Consider the following 12,073-nt stretch of genomic DNA (forward strand, 5'->3'; position numbering starts at 1 on the left):
CCTTAATTAAAAAAATACTTTATTGCTATGAAATGTCAACCATCATTGAGTCTTCAGCTAGCTGTAATATTTTGGATAATGGAGGATCTTGCCTCGATGTTGAAAGCTGCTGACTGATCAGGATGCGGAGGCTGTGACAATTTCTTAAAATAAGACAATAAAGTTTACCATATCAATTGACACTTCCTTTTATGGAAGATTTCTCTGTAGCATGCGATGTTGTTTGATAGCATTTTACCCACAGTAGAACTTCTTTCAAAACTGGATTAGTCCTTTCAAACCCTGCCACTGCTTTATCAACTAAGTTTGTACAATATTCTAAATCCTTTGTAGTCATTTCAACAATGTTCACAGCATCTTCACCAGGAGTAAATTCCTTCTCAAGAAACCAGTTTCTTTGATCATCCATAAGAAGCAACTCCTCACCCATTAAAGCTTTATTATGAGACTGCAGCAATTCAGTCATATCTGCAGGATCTACTTCTAATTCTAGTTCTCTTGCTATTTCCACCACATCTGTAGTTACTTCCTAACTTCTATACTTGTGGGTGTAATCCTGTTTGGGAATAGGGTTTTCTTTATTATGGTAATGAGTCCATATCAGTGTAGGCTGTGTTTTAAGCCAATCACTTTTGAGATATAAAAGCAGCAAATTAGGCATACAAGCAAGTAAGCACAAATGGAGAAAGGGAAAGACTGATGCCAATTGGAGATCACCAAGAACCAAGGAAGAGAGGCTGAAAGAGAAAAGGACTTTCCCCCAGAGCCAACAGAGAGAGAGCATTCCCCTAGAGCCAGTGCCCTGAATTCAGACTTTGTGATGGTTAAGATTGTGCGTCAACTTGGCTGGGCCATGATTCTCAGTGTTTATATGTGATCACTCCCATGATTGAATCTGTTGTGAGTAGCCAATCAGTTGAAAGGGCATTTCCTAGGGGTTGTGGCCTGCGTCCGAATATAAGTAGGTGTTCTGGCTTTTTGCTCGCTCTGGATCCTGCAGCTGCTTTCTGTTCATCTGACCACCGGTTGTTGGGACTTGAGCTATCAGCTTGTCTGCTGATCTTGGGTTAACCAGCCGTTGCAGCTATGTGAATCAGGAGAAGACTTGTGGTCTTGCTTGCAATCTTAGGATTCGGTGATATTCGCAGTCTGTGAGGAAGAGCCCTGCTTTACGACCTGATGATCTTGCGTTCAGCAGCCTCTGCGGCTATGTGAATTGGGAGAAGCCTCTATCCTAATTCACGGACTTAGGACATTCCAGCCTCTACAATTGCATGAGCTGTTTCTTTGATATAAATCTCTCTCTACATATATTTATATGCTTTACTGGTTTTGCTTCTCTAGAGAATCCAGCCTAAGGCGGACTTCTAGCCTCCTAAACTGTGAAAAAATAAATTTCTGTTCATTAAATCTACTTGTTTGTGGTATTTCTGTTACAGAAGTAAGAAACTAAGATAGGGTCCTAAGACTCAAAATATTGATTATTGTTCATGCATCAGCTAGCTGCCACCCTGAAAAGTTCCTCAGGAAACCTATGGACAATGAACAAAGCAAGGAGAAAGACCACACTTCGTTACTTTTTTTTTTGTTCATAACGTTAACATGATAGTCATGATGCTTAGCACCAACAGATGGTGCAAGACAGGAAGCAGGAAAAGGATGAGAAGTTAATGAGATCGTCCCTTCTTTGCAAACACCTTCCTAAATTCGGGCTTTCAACCCCCAGATAATGACAAAATGCACTTCCAGTGAGAAGCCAAGAACAATTGCCTGAGAGCTGGATAAAGAGAGCTGGAAAGAGCTTTCGCTGCAATACAGGTGTATCTCATATCCTTCCCAATAAGGCTTCACCCCCTAAAATAGTGCTCTCTCACTAGTGTTTTTGGATTTGGGAAATCCATAGTAACATTCATCCTCCCTGCAGTTGAGTTAGGGTGTAGAATGTAATTGGGTCCAGGGACTTATTCCCCTAATTTCCAGCATCCATCTTCATGTTAAATGAACTTTCCTGCCTTTTGATAATTAGACAAAAATATGTATCTATGGGAATATTATGAGGTGAAGATTACCTCCACATAATATGAGAGGTTAAAAAATGTGCATCTGTGAAACAAATGCCTTAGGACTGTGATGTTCCTATCAAAATATTCAGGCAATTTGTTGATTTTAATAACGTATTTTTTTTTTAATGAGGAAACTAAGAATTAAAAGCTTAGAAGGAATTAAAGATCACAAAAAGTTTTTTAGGTTAAAGTTATTTAAGTCTAGTCTTGAATAAACATTTAGAAACTTCATCGTATTTTTCTTTATATAGAGAGGGTCTTACTTGGATGAGAAATTTTATGAAAATAAGATGACATAAAAAGAGAAATAAATATACAAGATAAAGCCTGAACTATAAAACACATCATCTTGTCTTTAATATTGTCCCTACTAATGTATGCAGGCCAATAAGTTTCTTATATGTTTTGCATTCTAATTTCCTTAATGATTACTACTTTACGCTGACACTAAAATGGCAAATGTATTTCTCTAAAAATATAAAAATGTTAAAAGATGACTAAAGAAATTTTCATTTCTAACCATTCTGTGCAATATCTGTGTTCCTGAGGTATCAGCACTTTAGATAATTACACCGAAACATTCTGATTATGCAATAGGTACAGAGCAAATACATTTTTTTTTCCCCTTATTGAACATTCACAGTAAGGAAAGGTTCTGAACAAATATTGCTGGAGCAGTTTGCCTTCGACAGTCTCAGCTCACTCATAACCTAAGTTTACTTTTTAAATGATGTACTTATTCCATGTGTATTATTTAAAGGAGATAATAGAAATTAAAATATTATTCCTTATATACTGTTATATGGTAAAATCATACTGTTTTTCTAGCCACAGAGCCACCCCTAATGATTAAGCGCTATACAATAAAGGACGAATCCTTTCAATAAACCTATCATCAGTTACCCTGTCACAATAGTAAGCAGTTGAGGACATGGCCATTTCAGAGCACAAAACAACAACAGGGAAACTAGATAAGAGTGATACAACTGCGATTGGATTTTAGAGATCACCTATCTCAACAGCGTCACACTACAAACAAATTGAGAGAGTGCGGTCAGAGAGATCATTAGTGGCATAAATCAGAATCTATGTCCTCTTATGACTCCTTAATTTCTGTACGTCCTTTGCTTGTAGTGTTACCTCTTCCTCCGCTACCTAAGCCCATTCCCACGTGCCTGGTGAGCTCCCTTCATCATCAGATACTCATTCTCTGCACCAAGTCTGCCCCATTTATTGCTACCATTACACTTGTCGTTGTCCATGCACCTATAAACTCATAATGGTAATGTTAAAAATTTAAATTAAAATGTGAAGTTTAAAGTTTAGGCCTATCGTATTGTAATTACTTGTTTAAATCTCTGTCTCTAATTGTGAGGTCTGCTTGAATAGTAACAATAGCTCATCTGTAGTTAAATCCTTGTGCCTGGCTGGGCACCTCTCACAGAAGGGGCACACAAGAAATACTCATTGGCTGCCTGAAAAAACCCTGTATGTCACCACAATAAAAGTTTGATGGTTTAAACTAAAAAAAAATTCAGACTCCAGAGGATAAGAAGAGCTACAGATTCAATGATATTGAAGTAGTCCTTGACATTATGAGGTAGCGTTAGATTGGACACCACTCTTCTTTTAAAAACCTGTGTCATCTCTAAAACTTGTTCATTCAGGATTTCAAAGAAAGGCAGCTTTCTCAGCAAATGGCCAGATATATACAGAACCAAGTAGAAGGGAAGCCAAATCTCATTAGTATATAACTTTTGAACATAATATGCAGTAGAAATAAGAACCAAAATAAATATAGCAATATTAAAATCATTGACAAACTCAAATTTGGAAAAGCAGACGCTGAAAATTTTCTATTGTTAAGAGATTATACCTTAAAATAAAAAGACCAGTTAGAGACCCAAGCCTCTGAGCACCATTACCAACCCCCAACTTGTAAGTAGCATGAGCTGCCTCTCCTTCTAACTGTTTTCCCCAGATATTTTTTAGACAATTGGCCAACTTCCTGCCCATGATAAGAAAAACAAGAGGCTGGGGTTTGCAGACCACAGAACCAGTTAAAACCAAATCTGGCCCACCTGACATGTGCAGAACCATCTACCCCCGTCCTCTGGTAACCCCAGAACTTTTCACTCACCGGACGGAATCAAATTTAGTGGTCCAAGATTAGGGGAAAACTTGCAGAAGTGAGGGGTCCAAGCCTAAGATCTGGTTTGAGAGATTCCCCCCTCTTTGGGACTGAGCAAGCGCAGAAGATGGAACTGCCCTGGGAACATCTTTTTTGGGCCAGACCAAACAATGACCTTGCTCCTTTCCCTAGGACCCTTCCCCTAATAAATACTGTTTTGGCCATTATTCAAGGAGCCATCTTGGCAAAGCAAGTCCTGGTGTGCTCCTTTGCTTGGCCAACCAAATAAAACTTCTTCTTTTGCTTTCACCCATTTCATGTCTCTATGGCCACTCCAAGCAGACCTGGAACGGTCCAGTTACAAGTCTGGTAAAAGTTAGCCAGGCCAAAGAAGAGCATTTAGAGAACAATATAGTATCAGGAAAAAAAAAGGTGAGCCTGGGAAATAGACCACAAATAGAACAGGGATATTTCCACTATGCACTAAAGTGCTCATTAGTACCTTCCTGTTGTCCTGTGGAATATTACTGTTATGGAATGAATTGTATCCCACAAAACTATGTATTGTAAATCCTAACCTCTATACCTGTGAATGTAATCCCACTTGGGAATAGGGTTTTGCTTGTTATGTTAATGAGGTCCTATCAGTGTAAGGTGTGTCTTAAACCAATCATTTTTGTGATATAAATAGAGAAAGAAGCACAGATGGGGGAAGACAGATGCCAAGCCACAAGATCACCAAGGAATCCAGGAACAGAAGCTAAAAACAGACAAGGACTTTCCCCCAGAGTCAACAGTGAAAGACTCTTCCCCTAGAACCAGTGCCCTGAATTTGGACTTCTTGCCTCCTAAACTGTGAGAAAATAAATTTCTGTTTGTGAAAGCCACCAACTTGTGGTATTTCTCTTTTAGCAACTTTAAGAAACTAAGACAATTACCTTGGGACTTCACACTTAGTCGCCAGGGACACCATCTATGGAATTCTCCCCAACTGGCTGAACTACTCTTGATTCTCTTCAGCATGTTCTAACATCCTTCCCTCTAACGTACAAACGCTTATGTCTAATTTTACTCAAATATAAAATATTTACTAAGCTGTCATTATTACTGAGAGACATTTCTCCATGGGTCTCATATTTCTGCACATCTTCTGAACAGAGGCGTTGACAGCTTTTGTTCTAGACTATCTTTTAAGGATGTTTATATGGCAAATGGGAGTCCCTGTGTAGAGTAAACAAGTAAGAGAATTGGCTGCCAACCGAAGAGCTGGAGATTCTAATCCACCCAGAGGGACCTGAAAAGGAAGACCTGGAGATCTACTTCTGAAAAATTCGCTATTCAAAACCTTACGGAGCACAGTTCTACTCTGACAAACATGGAGTCACCATGAGTTGGAGTCTACTCAAAGGCAACTGGTTATACAGCAAACAACATTAAAGTCAGAGACAGTATCTCTCTCTGGAGCAAAAGTTGGGCAAGTTTGCTTAAAGCCTTTAAAGGACTGCAGTTCCTTAAACTCAGCCTGGAGTCCTTGAGCTGTTTTCTTGTTTGTTTGTTTGAAGCTCAGGCTTTCTCAGCTGTGGTGCAGACCCACTATGTGTGCACCATCTACCTGGGCTGCTCCACATCACCTCCGTGGTATTTGGGAGGCAGAAGGAACTGACGCAAACGTGATGCACATGCTTCCTGCTGTGCTGTGTATAATAAATTCCTTTGTCTCTGACACAGAAATGTCATGCTTTCTGGCAGCATCTATGAAATGAAGGCAGACTAACTTGTTATTTACAGGTAGTTGAAAACTCAGACCTTTCACTGTTTCTGACAATTACATGTTTAACATGATGCTAAGTGTTATAAATACAATAAAGAGTGACCATTATACCATTTCTCTAATGGAGTTTATATATATATTTTTTTAATTTTATTGTGCTTTAGGTGTTCCTCCAGTCTCTGTCAGACCAATAAGTTTGGTCTTTTGTGTGTGTGTGTGAATTTGTATTTTGTTCTGCATTTTTCTCCTGCTCTGTCCGGAACCTTCTATCGTGATCCCTGTCAGAGCGGTCAGTGGTAGTAGCCAGGCACCATCTAGTTCTTCTGTGCTCAGGCTGGTGTAGGTGGAGTTTATATTTTATAAAGGGAGACAAACAAAACGCCACATAAATAATAAAGGTTATGATAACCACAGCTCCACATAGTGCTATAAACGAAATCAACAGTACCCTGTGAGTGAGAATAATTGCAGACATAGAGGGTGGAATAGTAAGGAGGAGGAAAAAGCTCTTTGAAGAAGTGACATTTAAACTGGGACATGAATTACAAGGAAAGGTTGTCACTGAAAATGTGAGAGATGAGTGTTTAGGGTATAGAATACATCAAGTCCCAGGGTTCTGAGGTGAGAAATAGCTTGGATGTCAGAAGGTCAATATGACTAGAGTAAGCAGAGAACATGACTAAAGTGTTAGGAAATTACATACAACAGATTGATAGGGGCCATATAATACTATAGGTTTTTGAAGGATTGGGTAAGAAATTTGGATTTTTCTGCGTAAAAAGTAGAATCTATTGAATGTAGGGATGTCACTAACCATGAAAAGATGTTACTTGATTTCTGTTTTTAAAAGACTCTGAATTCTAGAAAGTAAATAGATTTCAAAGGACTAAATAGAAGAAGGGAAACAAGGTAGAAACATTGGAATTTAGGGGGCTATTATTAGGCCAGACAATAGATGGAAATATGTTAAGATAGGGTAATGACAATAAAGATACAGGGGTTTAGAAAAAATTTAAATGTATCTTAGAGGTAGATTTTACAGGTCTGGGGATTGATGTGGGTGATGAGTGTAAGGGAAGAGAGAAAGACAATGGCTAGATTGCAGGCATGCATTCTTTTAGTTTCTTCATGTATTCACTTATTCACTCATTCAATTAGTGTTTATTGAGAGCTATATAAATGTCAGACACATTTATAGGACCTTGGAATACATGGTAAGCAAAATAAAACCTCTAGCCTCATAGGGCTTACATTCCAATGAGAGATAGAAATAATAAAGAAAAATAGAAAAATTATGCAATTTTAGTGATAAACACTACTGGAGACACATGAGATAGGTTCACAGGATAGAGGGTGAAGAGGGTGAATTATTTAGATAATGTGTCTAGAAATGGCTTCCTTGAAAAGGTGACATGTGGGAAGAGACCTGAATCATGTGGTGAGTGAGCCAGGCATGATATCGGGATGATATTTGGGGGAATAGCATTTCAAGTGGAGTCCCTGGGATGTACAAACAGTTAATAGACTCAGCTGCTAACCAAAAGGTTGGAGGTTTGAGTCCATTCAGAGGTGCCTTCAGAAGAAAGGCCTAACGATGAACTTCAAAAAACTCAGCCATGGAAAACCTTATGTAGCATAGTTCTACTCTGACACACATGGGGTCACCATGAGTAGGAACTGACTGGACAGCAACTGATATCACTTCAGGCAGTAGGGCAAATGTGAAGGTCTTGAGAAGGGGTGGGGATAATGGATGATGGTTTCATTTACTTTAGTGTTGCTGGCTGTAATTGTTGACTGAAGTTTTCCTTGTTCTTCTCTCAAAATTCTAAATAAATAATTAAACAAACACAACCAAGCTTGACTTGTTAATCGTTATGTTGTTCCTAGCAGGGTACCTGGCAGAGAATTGGCTCTCAATAATTAATTGCTCCTTAACCAACACTTCTTTCTTGGACAAAAGAAGCCTTTTCTTTAAATAAGAAATAATACCATGAAATACTGTTATTTAAACTTAGGCTTATTCATTATTTATTTTTCATACCCTCTGTCCACTCTTCTCTGAGTTGTTGTTTCCCTGGAATTCTCCGGAGATTCAGAGCATTTTCATTCAGCTGGATCTTTGTCACCTTGAATACAAACTTGCCTTAACTTAGCCCATCCTAACAAATTGACTACCACATGCCTCTATCAGATATTGACCCATTTTGCATAATATCCTTCACAGTAAAGTTTTCAAGAGTCATGTCAGAGCACTCCTTCCTCATGTCCTATTTCTCCTTATGACTATTGTCAATTTGGCCTTCTCTTTATTTTCCTTGATCAGTATTGGAACTCTTGCCAATTTTTTTACTCTTCTAAAAAACTAGTTTTGACTTCATTTAAAATGATTTTTATTTCTATTTCACAAATTTCTTCTCTTCTAATAATAAAAGGAGGACCAAACGGTACTATGTGTTTTATATTTACTCATTCGATCCTTACTACTTCTCTGTAAAGCAAGTCATTATAAATGAGGAAACTGGAGAGGTTAAGTTACTTGCCCAAAGTCAGCAACCTAGTAAGACAGAGAGCAGAGATTCACATGTGGACAGTCTAACTTCAGAGACACTGCTGTTCATTAAAGCCTCAAAAAACCAAAACCAAATCAGTTGCGTGGAGTTGATTGCAGACATATGGCAACCCCATGTGTGTCGGAGAAGAACTGTGCTCCCTAGTGTTTTTAATGGTTTATTTTTTGGAAGTAGATCTCTATGTCTTTCTTCCAAGGCACTTCTGAGTGGACTTGAACTCTCTATCCTTCAGTTACCAGCCAAGCACATTTAACAATTTGCACCACCCAGCAATTACTTATTAAATCTACCATCTACTTTTTGGGGGTTTAACTATGGCTTTTTATTTATTTATTTTTCACCTTTAAATTTGGATGTAGTTGATTTGATTCCTGTGTATTTCATCCGGTGAGGTCCACGTGTATAGTCACCTTTTATGTTGTTGAAAAAAGATATTTGCAATGAAGAAGTTGTTGGTCTTGCAAAATTCTATCCTGTGATCTCTGGCATTATTTCTATCACCAAGGCCATATTTTCCAACTACTGTTCCGTATTCTTTGTTTCCAATTTTTACATTCCAATCACCAGTAATTATCAACGAATATTGATTGCATATTAGGTCAATTTCAGACTGTAGAAGTTGGTAAAAACCTTCAGTTTCTTCATGTTTGGTGTTAGTGGTAGAAAGTTAGTGGTAGAAATACGGTCTTGGTGATACAAACAATGCTGGAGATTGCCTGAGAGAATTTTGAAAGACTAATGACTTCTTCATTGCAAATACCTTTTTCAACAACATAAACAGTGACCATACACATAGACCTCCCTGGATGGAATACACAGGAATCCAATGGACTGCATCTGTGGAAAGAGACCATTGAAAAGCTCAATATCATCAGTCAGAACAAAGCCAGGGGTCAACTGCAAAAAAGACCATTAATTACTGATATGCAACTTCAAGTTGAAGCTGAAGAAAATTAAAACAAGTCCATGAGAGCCAAGTTACAAACTTGAGTATATCCCACCAGAATTTAGAGACCGTCTCAAGAATAGATTTGACACACTGAACACTAATGAACAAAGACAAAACAAGTTGTGGAATGACATCAAGGATATCATACATGAAGAAAGTAAGAGGTCACTGAAAAGACAGGAAGGAAAGAAGAGACCAAAATGTTATCAAAAGAGTCTCTAAAGCTTGGTGTTGAATGTAGATTAGGTAAAGGGAAAGGAAGAAATAATGAAGTAAGAGAGCTGAACAGAAGATTTCAAAGGGGAGCTCGAGAAACAACAACAACCTGGAGCTGGAAAACCAAGAGGGAAGAACACACTTTGCATTTTTCCAGCTGAAATACATGAAGAAAAAATTCAAACCTCGAGCTGCAATGTTGAAGGATTCTATGGTCAAAATATTGAATAACACAGAAAGTGTCAAAAGAAGATGGAAGGAATACACAGAGTCACTATACCAAAAAGAACTGATCAACATTCAATCATTTCAGGAGGTAGCATATGATCAAGAACCAATGGTACTGAAAGAAGAAGTCCAAGCTGCACTAAAGGCATTGTCGAAAAACAGGGCTTCACGAATTGACAGAGTACCAACTGAGATGTTTCAACAAACAGATGCAGTGCTGGAAGTGCTCACTCGTCTATTGCAAGAAATTGGGAGGACAGCCACCTGGCCAACAAACTGGAAGAGATCCATATTTTTGCCCATTCCAAAGAAAGGTGATCCAAGAGAATGCAGAAATAGAACATCAAGTAAAATTTTGCTGAAGATCATTCCAAAGCAGCTGTAGCACTATATCAGCTGGGAACAGCCACTCCAACGGACTGAGCCCAGTACAACTAGATGGTGCTCCGCTACCACCACTGACTCCTCTGACAGGGATCAGAGTAGAGGTTCCCAGACAGAGCTGCAGAAAAATGTAAAACAAAATTCTAACTCACAAAAAAAGACCAGATTTACTGGCCCAACAGAGACTGGAGAAACCCCAAGAGTATGGTCCCTGGTCACCCTTTAAGCTCAGTAATGAAATCAATTCTGAGGTTCACTCTTCAGCCAAATATTACACAGGCCCATAAAACAAAATGAGATTAAAGGGGTCCTCCAGCCCAAGGGCAAGGACTAGAAGGCAGGTGGGAACAGGAAAGCTGGTAATAAGGAAACCAAGGTGGTGAAGGGAGAGCGTTGACATGTCTTGGTGTTGGTAACCAATGTCATAAAACAATGTGTGTACTGTTTAATGAGAAACTAGTATTTTCTGTAAACCTTCAACTAAAGCACAATTAAAAAAAAAAAAAAAAAGCAAAAAACAGGGAACTGCCAGAAATTCAAGCCAGATTCAGAAGAGGACATGGAATAAGGGGTATCATTACTGATGTCAGATGGATCTTGACTGAAAGCTGAGACTATCAGAAAGATGTTTACCTGTGTTTTACTGACTATGCAAAGACATTTGACTTTGTGGATCATGACAAATGATGGATAATATTGCAAATAATGGGAATTCCAGAACACTTAGTTGTGCTCATGAGAAACCTGCACATAGACCAAAGGCAGTCATTGGAACAGAACAAAGGGATACTGCGTGGTTTAAAGTCAGGAAGGGTGTACATCAGTGTTTCAATTTTTCACCATACTTATTCATTCTCTATGCTAAACAAATAATCCAAGACCCTGGACTGTATATAGAAGAACACAGCATCAGGATTGGAGGAAGACTCATTAACAACCTGCGATATCCAGATGACACAACTTGCTTGCTGAAAGTAAAGGGGACTTGAAGCACTTACTAATGAAGATCAAAGACTATAGCCTTCAGTATGGATTACACCTCAACATAAAGAAAACAAAAATCCTTACAACTGGGCCAATAAGCAACATCATGATAAGTGGAAAAAAGATTGAAGTTGTCAGGATTTCATTTTACTTGGATTCACAATGAACATCCATGGAAACGGAAGTCAAGAAATAAATGATGCATTGCAATGGGCAAATCTGCTGCAAAAGACTTCTTTGAAGTGTTAAAAAGAAAAGATGTCACTGTAAGGACTAAGGTGCGCCTGATCCAAGCCATGGTGTCTTCAGTTCCTTCATATGCATGTGAAAGCTGGACAATGAATAAAGGAAGACTGAAGAAGAATTGATGCATTTGAATTATGGTGTTGGCGAAGAATATTGACTGATACCATGGAGTGCCAGAAAAAGGAACAAATCTGTCTTGGAAGAAGTACATCCAGAATGCTCCTTAGAAGCAAGGATGACAAGACTTCGTCTCACATACTTTGGACATGTTATCAGGAGAGATCAGTCCCTGGAGAAGGACATCATGCTTGGTAAAGTGTAAGGTCAGTGAAAAAGAAAAAATCCCCAATGAGGTGGATTGACACAGTGGCTGCAACAATGGGCTGAAGCATAACAATTGTGAGAACCGTGCAGACTGAGCAGTGTTTCACTCTGTTGTACATTGTGTCCCTGTGAGTTGGAACCAACTTGATGGCACCTAACAACAACAAAGTTGGATGCTTAGCTCATTAATTTTTAGACTTTGTT

This window comes from Trichechus manatus, unplaced genomic scaffold, assembly GCF_000243295.1.
Source record: "Trichechus manatus latirostris isolate Lorelei unplaced genomic scaffold, TriManLat1.0 scaffold00173, whole genome shotgun sequence".
Classification (NCBI taxonomy): Eukaryota; Metazoa; Chordata; class Mammalia; order Sirenia; family Trichechidae; genus Trichechus; species Trichechus manatus.